The following is a 12,528-nucleotide window of genomic DNA, read 5'->3' on the forward strand; positions in this document are numbered from 1 at the left end:
ACTGGTGTGAGGTGAAATCTCAGGGTTGTTTTGATTTGCATTTGGTTGGGAGACCTTTAATGACTACTTCTATTTCCTTAGGAGTTATGGGGTGGTTTTACTGGTTTATCTGTTCCTGATTTAACTTTGGTACCTGGTATATGTCTAGGAAATTGTCCATTTCCTGCAGATTCTCAAGTTTTGTTGAATATAGGCTTTTGTAGTAGGATCTGATGATTTTTTGAATTTCCTCTGATTCTGTAGTTATGTCTCCCTTTTCATTTCTGATTTTGTTAATTTGGACACACTCTCTGTGACCTCTGGTTAGTCTGGCTAAGGGTTTATCTATCTTGTTGATTGTTCTCAAAGAGCCAACTTTTGGTTCTGTTGATTCTTTGTGTAGACCTTTTTGTTTCTACTTGGTTGATTTCAGCTCTGAGTTTGATTATTTCCTGCCTTCTACTCCTCCTGGGTATATTTGCTTCTTTTTATTTTAGAGCTTTTAGGTGTGCTGTCAAGCTGCTGATATTGGCTCTCTCCTGTTTCTTTCTGCAGGCACTCAGAGCTATGAGTTTTCCTCTTAGCACAGGTTTCATTGTGTCCCATAAGTTTGGGTATGTTGTACCTTCATTTTCATTAAATTCTAAGAAGTCTTTAATTTCTTTCTTTATTTCTTCCTTGACCAGGTTATCATTGAGTAGAGCATTGTTCAATTTCCACATATATGTGGGCGTTCTTCCCTTATTGTTGTCGAAGACCAGCTTTAGCCCGTGGTGGTCTGATAGGACGCATGGGATTATTTCTATCTTTCTGTATCTGTTGAGGCCTGTTTTACGATCAATTATATGGTCAATTTTGGAGAAAGTACCATGAGGTGATGAGAAGAAGGTATATCCTTTTGTTTTAGGATAGACTGTTCTATAAATATCTGTTAAGTCCATTTCGTTCATGACTTCTCTTAGTCTGCCTATGTCTCTGTTTAATTTCTGTTTCCATGATCTGTCCATTGATGAGAGTGGGGTGTTGAAATCTCCCACTATTATTGTGTGAGGTGCAATGTGTGTTTTGAGCTTTAGTAAGGTTTCTTTTATGTATGTAGGTGCCCTTGTATTTGGAGCATAGATATTTAGGATTGAGAGTTCATCTTTGTGGATTTTTCCTTTGATGAATATGAAGTGTCCTTCCTTATCTTTTTTGGTGACTTCTGGTTGAAAATTGATTTTATTTGATATTAGAATGGCTACTCCAGCTTGCTTCTTCTGACCTTTTGCTTGGAAAGTTGTTTTCCAGCTTTTCACTCTGAGGTAGTGTCTGTCTTTTCTCTGAGGTGTGTTTCCTGTAGGCAGCAGAATGCAGGGTCCTCATTGTATATCCAGTTTGTTAATCTATGTCTTTTTATTGGGGAGTTGAGTACTGGGATAAATACCATGGCCAAAAGCCCCTTGGAGAAGAGTTTTCTTCAGTTTACTTTCCCAAATCACCATCTATCATCTAAGGCACCACTCAGGGCAGGAACCCCAATGCAGAAATTGAAGCAGATTCCATGGAAGAATGCTCACTTGCTCCCCAAGATTTGTTCCACCTATTTTCTTATTTACCTCAGGACCACCCGCTCAGGGGCTGCACTATCTCAAACTGTGTATGTTGTATTCTTTAAGAAAAGCAAATATATTCAAGCACTTATGCTTTTAAAGCAATGACCAATTATGAAGTCAGTCTTATCTTGATAACAAAACCAAATACACAATAAAAACAAAATTATAGAACAATATCCTTGATGAACATAAAAAATTCTAAATGAAATACTTGCAAACTGAATTCAAATATTATGTCATAAAATTCATGTATGATGGTGAAGTTGGGCTTTTTTTCCAGAAATGGAGAAATGGTTTAATAAATTAAATTCATCAAATTAGTGGACTAAAATACAAAATAACCCTATGGTCAACTCAAATTACAGGGAAGATGCCTTTAACAGAATCTAGCACAACTTCATGATGTCATGGAGAAACAAGTGATAAAGAAAGCATAACAACACAATAAAGGACATCTATGATAGGTGTACAATCAGCATTATACTAACTGGAGAAAAACCTAAGTCATTACCAATAGGACTGGAAATAAGACAAGGTTGTCTATTCTCCCTCCACCTACTTAACACAGCAGTTGAAGGCTGAGATAGAGAAATAAAATATGAGAAGGCAGTAAACAGGATATAAATATTAAAAGTAAAATTATATAAATTTGCAGATGATATGATTATATACATAAGAGATACTAAAGCCTCCATCAAAAACAAGAGCTTATTTTTAAAACAGAAAAGAACATTTCAACAAAGTGTCAGGTAACAAAATCAAGACAAAATATACAGCCTTCATATAGATGAAAGCTAAAAATATTGCAAAAAGAATCTGGAAATAATCTTATTCATAGTACCCAGAAAATATTAAGATAATCTTGGGATAAACTTAACCAAGGAAAAAGGAGAGCTCTTCAATTAAAATGTTAAGACACTGAGAAAAAGATACTCCATTACTGTGGGTTGAAAAAATTAATCATGTTCAAATATCCATTCAATCAAATGGAATTTACAGAATCAATATCATATGATCAAAATCCTATTATTAACAAAAAACCCAACCATAATATTTATATTATATACAAACACACACAGACACACACACACACACACACACACACACACACACACACACACTAGCCAAAGGAATCTGAACCATAAGAACAGTGCTAGAGGCATTACCATTTCTGATTTCAACTTATACTATATATTCAAGGTAATAAAAACAACATTGTACTGCCAAACATGCAGAAAGAATTAAATAACAACTGAATATTACCACCTGAATTTAAATGCAATACCCAGGGCTGGAGAGGTGGAAACATAAACTACTCTTGCAAAGGACACAAGTTCTATTACTAGCATCTATATAGCTTCTCATAACTACCCATAAATCCAGCTCCAGAGGGGGGATCCAATGCCTCTGTCTGATATACACTGCACTCCTGTGCACAGATCACAGAACAATAAAGTTTAAGAAAAATAAATCTTTAAAAGCAATGGTCAATTTTAACAGATAGAAAAAACAAATGTGTTCAAAGTTTCATTTCTGATCAAATACCTTTAAAAATCTCATGCACTGCTAAACTTTAGTACAGTTTGTGTGGAATTATTGATTTTTGTACTACTTCCGCAGTGACAATAAAAATAGACCCAATGATTTTGAATAAGAATAATTTCAAAGGGCCCAAAGAATTTGATTGATTTGGTAAAAACCTATGGAATAAAAAAGTCACTCTTCCTGGAGTAAATAGAGATCAGTGAAACTGAGCAGAGTTTGAAGAAAGACCAATACAGTCAGGTTATTTACGCACACCTCTCTACCCCCTCCAAAAATGTGAAGGCTTAGCCAATTAATAAAAGAAAAATAACTGGAAATTGAGAGAAAAAAATGAACCTCAATCCTTCCTTACTTCATATATGAATTTGCACTGACATATCATAACTATCATAAGGAGAACAGAAATACTGTTCCCTGGAACCATGTGCGCAGTGGCACAATTCCCTTACCAAAAGCAAAGTGGTCCACGCCTATAAGCCCATCGCTGCTCATGCGACAAGATATATCCTCACCATTTGAAGTCAGCCTGAACTACATGAATTCTATGTAACACTGAGCCTAAATATTGAAACTGTGTCTCAGAGACAAAAAAAAAAAAAACAAACAAAAATAACAGAGACAGCTCTGTGTCCTGTATATACCATGTGATTAAGAATTCTACAGGCCTGCACCCTGAACTGAGCCAGTCCTACATATCTCTGAACAAAAATCCCATGGGAGAGGAACCTGGACTCTCCAAAGTGGGGAAGTGGGGATGTCATACAGACCCTAAGAGAAAACAAATGCCAGCCCAGGCTACTGTATTCAATAAAACTCTCAATTACCATACATGGAAAAACCAAGGTATTCCATGACAAAACCAAATTTATACAATATATTTCTACAAATACAGACATACAAAGGAGAATAGATGGAAAACTCCAGCACAAGGAGAGAAACTATGCTGTACAAAAAGCAAGAATGCAATCTCCTTGCAATGAAAACAAAAGAGAGACACACAAACATAATTCCACCTCTAACAACGAAAATAACAGGAAGTGACAATCACTATTCTTTAATAACTCTCAACACCAAGGGACTCAATTCCCCAATAAAAACACATAGACTCAGAATGGATATTAAAGAGAACCCAGCATTTTGCTGCCTACAGGAAACACAACTCAGAGACAAAGACAGACACTACTCAGAGTAAAAGAATGGAAAACAACTTTCCAAGCAAGTGGTCCAAAGAAACAAGCTGGAGTTGCCATTCTACTATCGAATAAAGTTGACCTTCAACCAAAAGCCATCATAAAAGGTAAGGAAGGACACTTCATATTCATCAAAGGAAAAATCCACCAAGATGGACTCTCAATCCTAAATATCTATGTTCCAAATACAAGGGCACCTACATACATAAAAGAAACCTTACTAAAGCTCAAGTCACACACTGTGCCTCACACAATAATAGTAGGAGATTTCAATACCCCACTCTCATCAATGGACAGATCATGGAAACAGAAATTAAACAGAGACATAGAGAAACTAACAGAAGTTATGAACTAAATGGATTCAACAGATATTTATAGACCATTCCATCCTAAAGCAAAAGGATATACCTTCTTCTCATCACCTCATGGTACCTTTTCCAAAACTGACCATATAATCGGTCACAAAACAGGCCTCAACAGATACAGGAAGATAGAAATAATCCCATGCATCCTATCAGATCACCACACACTAAGGCTGGTTTTCAATAAAAACAATAATGACAGAAAGCCCACAAATACATGGAAATTGAACAACACTCAACTAAATGACAACTTGGTCAAGGAAGAAATAAAGAAAGACTTCTTAGAATTTAATGAAAATGAATATAAAACATACCCAAACTTATGGGACATGAGCAAAGCAGTGCTAAGAGCAAAACCCATAGCTCTGAGTGCCTGCAAAAAGAAATAGGAAAGAGCATATGTCAGCAGCTTGACAGCACATCTAAAAGCTCTAGAACAAAAAGAAATAAATACACTCAAGAGGAGTAGAAGGCAGGAAATAATCAAACTCAGAGCTGAAATCAACCTAGTAGGAAAAAAAAGACTATACAAAGAATCAATAAGATAGATAAATAAACCCTTAGACACACTAACCAGAGGTCACAGAGAGTTTATCCAAATTAACAAAATCAGAAATAAAAAGGGAGACATAACAGAATCTGAGGAAATTTAAAAAATCATCAGATCCTACTACAAGAGCCAATATTCAACAAAACTGAAAAATCTGGAGGAAATGGACAATTTTCTAGAAAGATACCTGTGTACCAAAGTTAAATCATGAATAAATAAAGCATCTAAACAACCCCATAACTCCTAGATATAGAACCAGGGATTAAAAGTCTCCCAACAAAAGAGCCCAGGTCCAGATGGGTTCAGTGCAGAATTCTATCAGACCTTCATAGAAGACCTCATAACAATACTATCCAAACTATCCCATAAAATAGAAACAGATGGAGCACTACCCAATTCCTTCTATGAAGCCACAATTACTCTTATACCTAAACCACACAAAGACCCAACAGAGAAAGAGAATTTCAGACCAATTTCCCTTATGAAAAATTCTTGCAAACCAAATCCAAAAACACATCAAAAACGATCATCAATCATGATCAAGTAGGCTTCACACCACCAGGGATTCAGGGATGGTTTAAAATACAGAAATCCATCAGTGTAATCTACTATATAAACAAGCTCAAAGATAAGAACTACATGATTATTTCATTAGATGCTAAGAAAGCATTTGACCAAATTCAACACCCATTCATGATTAAGTCCTGGAAGATCAGGCATTCAAGGCTCATATCTAAACATAGTAAAAGCAATATATAGCAAACCAGTAGCTAACTTCAAACTAAATGGAGAGAAACTAGAAGTAATCCCACTAAAATCAGGGACTAGACAAAGCTGCCCACTCTCTCCGTACTTATTCAATATAGTTCTCAAAGGCCTAGTCAGAACAACCACACAGCGAAAGGTCGTCAAAGGGATACAAATTGAAAGGGAAGAAGTAAAAAAAAAAATCACTCTTTGCAGATGATATGATAGTATATTTAAGTGACCCCAAAAGTTCCACCAGAGAACTACTAAACCTGATAAACACCTTCAGCAAAGTGACTGGGTATAAAATTTATTCAAACAAATCAGTAGCCTTCCTCTACTCAAAGGATAAGCAGGTGAGAAGAAATTAGGGAAATGACACCCTTCACAATAGTCCCAAATAATAGAAAATACCTCGGTGTGACTTTAACCAAGCAAGTGAAAGATCTGTATTGTAGAGAGCAGCGACGTGCCTCGCCTCAAAGATGGCGCTGGTTTCTGCCTTCCACCCTCCCAAAGGTGAGCGCTCCTTGCAGTAACCAAGTCCTTATTTGGCTATGTCTGCCTGGCCCACTAGCTTCTGCATAGTGACAGCCTATCTACATGACCCACATGGCTTGCTAGGACTGGCCAGTGCTAGCTATTTAAGTGTGGTGCAGGGCGTTCCCTGGAGAGAGAGAGCCAGAAGAGAGAGAGGTCAGAAGATTGAATCAAGGTTCCTGAATAAAACTGCTTGAAGATCTCCTGTGGTCGTGTCTTCCTTGCTGGCACGGCAAGTGGTGACCTGTACGGGCAATCCTCGAATCCACCGTAAAGGGATTCAACTCTCTCCGAGATCAGAACTTCTTGCAGTCAGGGCAGCGCTGGAAAGCTCCCAAGGTAAGGTGGGACAATAAGGACCGTGGGAAATAAGCGGCTATAAAGTCTCAGGGTAGTGAGCAAGTAAAGTTCGCTGTAACAGCGAACCAAAAGTAAAGTTCGTGGTAGCAGCGAACCGAAAGTAAAGTTCATGGTAGCAGCGAACCGAAAGTAGCAAGACGCGTGGTGAATTTAGCCGTAGCAGCATAGAAAGTTTTTGTCATGGGGACCTCACAGTCTCATCCAACTTTTCTGGCTCTTCAAGAGCTGTTTGAGCGAAAGAAACTAAAAATAAAAAGAAGCACCAGAGAGAGAATTTTGGGTGAATGCGAAGCCATTGCACCCTGGTTCACAGCCTCTGGTAATCTCACGGTGGCGAGCTGGGACAAGTTAGGGAAAGACCTTGATTTTGCCCGGAACAGGGGACTCTAAGACCTGGGGTCCGTACAGTATGGCACTTAGTGCGTAGCTGCCTTGAGGATCAGAAATGTTGTCAGGCAGCCATAGAGAAGGGACAAGGTGCCCTAGAAATGCTTCAAGAGGAGAGGTCAGAAAAGCAGGGAAGCGCAAAGGAGACAGACTCAGAAAAGACAGATACAGAGGAGGAAACAGATGAAACAGATTCAGAAGAAGAGTTACAAGAGTTGATAGATCAAATGCGGAAACAGTCTCTAAGGAATAGACAGAAGAAGAAAAGGAAAAAGCCTAAAATGGTGGAGGAACCTCCTGGGCGGTTCCCCTCGGCTCCTCCTCCCTACAGTGTTGTAGAGGGAGGAAGTAGAGTTTCGGGTAGTACATTCTGCCCAGAAGTGTGGAAGGCAGTCCACACAGAACTACATCTGGCCTATCCTGTTTATGTGGATGCAAATCAACAAAGGTATCATGAGCCTTTAGACTTTAAGGTGATCAAGTCCCTGGCGGAATCAGTCAGGACATATGGCATTGCGGCCTCATTTACCGTAGCTCAGGTTGAGGCCTTACACAGATTTTGCATGACTCCTAGTGACTGGACTAACCTTGCTTGGGCCTGTCTTAGTCCGGGACAGTATTTGGACTGGAAAGCTTTTCTTATTGAGTTTGCCAATGAACAGGCTGCCGCTAATTTGGCAGCGGGGGGCGGCCAGGCTGCCTGGGATAGGGATATGCTGCTGGGTCAGGGACGCTTTGCCAATGCTCAGACAGGGTATCCAGGACAGGTTTACCAGCAGATTAATGAAGTTGCAACAAAGGCATGGAAATCCTTACCTAATAAGGGAGAAGTGAGTGGAAACCTCACCAAGATCCTTCAAGGACCTATGGAGCCATTCTCTGACTTTGTACCCCGATTAGTAGAAGCAGCAGGGAAAGTCTTTGGAGACCCCGATACCGCTATGCCCTTGATTAAACAGTTGGCCTATGAACAGTGCACAGGGGAATGCCGAGCCGCTATCACTCCTTACAAGAACAAGGGACTTGAAGCTTGGATGAAGGTCTGTAGAGAAAAAGGGGACCTTTGACTAATGCTGGACTTGCGGCTGCTGTCCTCTCTGCCAGCCTGTTGGCCTGCTGTAGTGACTGATATAAAAGATGGCTTTTTCCATACCTCTTTGTCCAAGGGATAGTGAAAGGTTTGCTTTTACTGTTCCATCCTGCAATCATGAAGAACCTGATCAAAGATATGAATGGGTGGTTTTACCACAGGGTATGGCCAATAGCCCTACTATGTGTCAACTTTTTGTGGGCAACGCCATCGCCCCATTAAGACAGAAGTTTCCCGCACTGAGATGCGTACATTTTTTGGATGATATCCTTTTAACTGCAAAGAGTGAAGAGATTTTAGATTTAGCATATGGAGATTTAGTTAAATTGCTAGAAGGTAAAGGATTGATTATTGCCCCTGAAAAGGTACAAAAGGGCAATCTTGTAAATTATTTAGGACCAAAAGTTGAATTGAGGAAAGATAACCTTAAGACTCTTAATGACTTTCAAAAATTATTGGGAGATATTAATTGGGTCAGATGTTATTTAAAATTACCAAATTATGAATTAAAACCATTGTATAATATTTTGGCTGGGAATTCGGCCTTGGATTCCCCTAGACAATTGACTGATGAAGCAAGGGAAGCTTTAAAGAAGGTTGAAAAGGGATTACAAGGCGCAGTGTTACATCGATGGAAGGAGGGTGCAGACATGGTGCTATGCATTCTAGCCACCTACGTGCAGCCCACAGGATTGTTGTGACAAGATGGCCCTCTGCTTGGGGTTTATCCCAGAGCTTCTCCAGCTAGATCAGTAGAGTATTATCCTACAGCAGTTGCACGATTAGCCCTGAATGGGATTCAACAGTGCATACAATATTTTGGTGTTTCCCCAACCTCGATCATAGTGCCCTATACAGGTCAGCAGATGAAGATCTTGTGCGGCACTGTGGATGATTGGGCTATATTATGCTGTGGATTCCATGGAGAGATAGATAGTCATTATCCAAAACACCCTCTGCTATCCTTCTTTAAGGAACATCCGTGATTTTTCCTAAGGTTACCTCCAGTGTTCCCATACAGGGGGCCCCAAACATTTTTACAGATGGATCCAAAAATGGCTGTGGAGCCTATATGGTTGACCATCAAGAGCCAATTTTGTGTCAATATCAACCCAACTCTCCACAAGTAATTGAACTCAAAATTGTGCTGGAAGTGTTTAAAAATTGTTCTTTTGCCTTTAATTTGCTCTCTGATTCATCATATGTTGTTAATGCAGTTAAGATATTAGAAGTGGCTGGCCCTATTAAAATTAGCAGCACGGTATGCCAGCTGCTGAGGGGACTTCAGGAATTGATCTGGAAAAGAGGTCACAAGTTTTTTGTCCAACATATTAGAGCTCATACAGGTTTGCCTGGTCCTCTCAGTGAGGGAAATGATCTTGTGGATAGATGTACCCGAATGGAGTTTATCTTCTTAAGCTCATCATTGGATCAAGCCCGACAGTTTCATCAACAATTTCATGTGCCTACCAAAACCTTACAGCAGAAGTTTCATCTGTCTCGAGCAGATGCTCGACAGATAGTTTTAGGATGTCAACAGTGTATCACTTTCCAACTTCCCCCTAGTGTGGGAGTTAATCCCAGGAGCTTACTGCCTTTAAAGATTGGCAAATGGATGTAACTCACATATCTGGATTTGGGACTCTAAAATACATTCATGTTTCTGTGGATACCTGCTCAGGTGTCATTCATGCGGGAAAAGGCACGCAATGTTATTGGACACTGCCTAGAAGCCTGGGCTGCTTGGGGAAAGCCTCAACACTTAAGAACTGACAATGGCCCAGCATACACTGCCCAATCTTTCAAATCCTTTTGTAAACAGATGGATGTGCAGTTGAGCCATGGCCTGCCTTATAATCCCCAAGGTCAAGGTATTGTTGAGCGAGCACATCGTACATTAAAGGAATGCTTAATTAAACAAAAAGGAGGAATAGGCCATGGCAGAACTCCCAAGGAACAGATATCCTTAGCCCTTTTTACTCTTAATTTTTTAAATTTGGATGATGATGGCCTTTCTGCCGCTGACCAACATCAGTGTTGGGTGGGCACATTGAAAGGTTATGTGAAATGGAAAGATGTGCTCACTGGCTTATGGCATGAGCCAGACCCTGTGTTGGCGTGGGCAAGACGGTCTGTTTGTGTGTTTCCTCAGGACCGGCAAGATCCGTTGTGGGTCCCTGAAAGATTGACCAGGAGGTACAACAAGAATGAAGATCCTGCTGTTGCTGACACTTCTCGGTGTGACCCAAATGCTGGTCCAAATGGAGCCCCGGTGGGGGATACTACCGGTGTTCCCGAGACTCATGCCGATACATCATGACCTTTAAGCCCACTCCTCTAATTTGTCTAAACAGTTGTCAAGATATCTTTTAGGTAATTGGACTGGAGAATTCGATTTCTTAATGGATCAGCTACGTGTAGCCATCGTGACCTAGACTGGCTATGAGTTTGTCATCTTGGATTGCTGCTGCTATGAATCATCTGAGGGAGTGGGCGGGTATGGGAGCCCTAGCTGGACTCTTGCTGCTGGTCTCCCTAGTGAGCCTGTGCTGTCTCTGCAGAATGAGGTTTGTCCAGAGGCGGCATGTGGTTATGGTGGTACAGGCATTTGCAGCCATTAAAGCAGGACAGTCCCCTCAAGCCTGGCTTCGGTCATTCAGAAGACCTAGTTGTACCCACCCCCCCCCCCCCAGTATATGTGAGTGACCTTGCCCAGTGACGGGCAACTTCCCTTCTACCTAAGGCACGGAACCTTGTGGGTGACGAGGTGTCCTACGATGGGTTTAATGAAGGGATGATCCTAAGACGGGCGGTTGCCACGCTCAGTGGTGCCTTTGCCTGCTTGATTAATTAAACAAAAAGGGGGAACTGTAGAGAGCTGCGACGTGCCTCGCCTCAAAGATGGCGCTGGTTTCCGCCTTCCACCCTCCCAATAGTGAGCGCTCCTTGCAGTAAACAAGTCCTTATTTGGCTATGTCTGCCTGGCCCACTAGCTTCCGCATAGTGACAGCCTATCTACATGACCCACATGGCTTGCTAGGACTGGCCAGTGCTAGCTATTTAAGTGTGGTGCAGGGCGTTCCCTGGGGAGAGAGAGCCAGAAGAGAGAGAGGTCAGAAGATTGAATCAAGGTTCCTGAATAAAACTGCTTGAAGAAGATCTCCTGTGGAGGACTGTCTTCCTTGCTGGTCGAGGTTGGGCGAGGCACTGTATGACAAGAACGTCAAGTGAAGAAAGAAATTGAAGATCTCAGATGATGAAAAGAACTCCCATGCTCATAGGTTGGCAGGATTAATATAGTAAAAATGGCCATTTTGCCAAAAGCAATCTACAGATTCAATACAATCCCCATCAAAATTCCTACTCAATTCTTAATAGAGAAAGAGCAATTTGCAAATTCATTTGGAATAACAAAAAAAACAGGATATTTAAAACTATCTTCAAAAATTAAAGAACTTCTGGGGGAATCACCATCCCTGTGCTCAAGAAGTACTACTGAGCAGTAGTTATAAAATTGATATGGTATTGGTACAGAGACAGGCAGATGGATAAGTGGAACAGAATTGAAGACCCATAAACAAACCCAGACACCTATGGTCAATTGATCTTTGACAAAGGGGCTAAAACCATCCAGTGGAAAATGATAGCATTTTCAACAAATGGTGCTGGTTCATCTAGAGGTCAGCACGTAGAAGAATGCAAATCAATCCCTTCATATCGCCCTGTGCAAAGCTTAAAGTCCAAGAAGATCAAGGACTTCCACATAAAACCAGATACATTCAAGCTAATGGAAAAAAAAAGTGGGGAAGAGCCTGGAACACATGGGCACTGGGGAAAATTTCCTGAACAGAACACCAATGGCTTATGCTCTAAGATCAAGAATCAACACATGGGACCTCATAAAACTGCAAAGTTTCTGAAAGGCAAAGAACACTGTCATTAGGACAAAACAGCAACCAACAGATTGGGAAAAGATCTTTACCAATCCTACATCTGATAGATGGCTAATATCCAATATATACAAGAAACTCAAAAAGTTAGACTTCAGAGAGCCAAATAACCCTATTAAAAATGGGTTAGAGAGCTAACAACAATTCTCAGCTAAGGAATATCAAATGGCTGAGAATTATCTAAAGAAATGTTCAACATCCTTAGTCATCAGGAAAATGTAAATCAAAACCCT

At 40.4% G+C, this 12,528-nt stretch overlaps 1 protein-coding gene and 1 long non-coding RNA gene across 10 annotated transcripts in view; one reads left to right on the forward strand and one right to left on the reverse strand.

Moving 5' to 3' along the window:
• Nucleotides 1-12,528, reverse strand: part of Zpbp (zona pellucida binding protein) — a 195,698-nt gene that overhangs the window by 69,962 nt on the left and 113,208 nt on the right. The window lies entirely within an intron of this gene.
• LOC148001451 (uncharacterized) lies at nt 6,639-11,504 on the forward strand. The gene is made up of 2 exons (XR_015637139.1): nt 6,639-6,847; nt 10,498-11,504. It is a non-coding gene; the product is annotated as an uncharacterized LOC148001451 (long non-coding RNA).

The sequence above is a fragment of the Rattus norvegicus genome, chromosome 14 (assembly GCF_021556685.1).
Source record: "Rattus norvegicus strain SHRSP/BbbUtx chromosome 14, alternate assembly SHRSP_T2T, whole genome shotgun sequence".
Classification (NCBI taxonomy): Eukaryota; Metazoa; Chordata; class Mammalia; order Rodentia; family Muridae; genus Rattus; species Rattus norvegicus.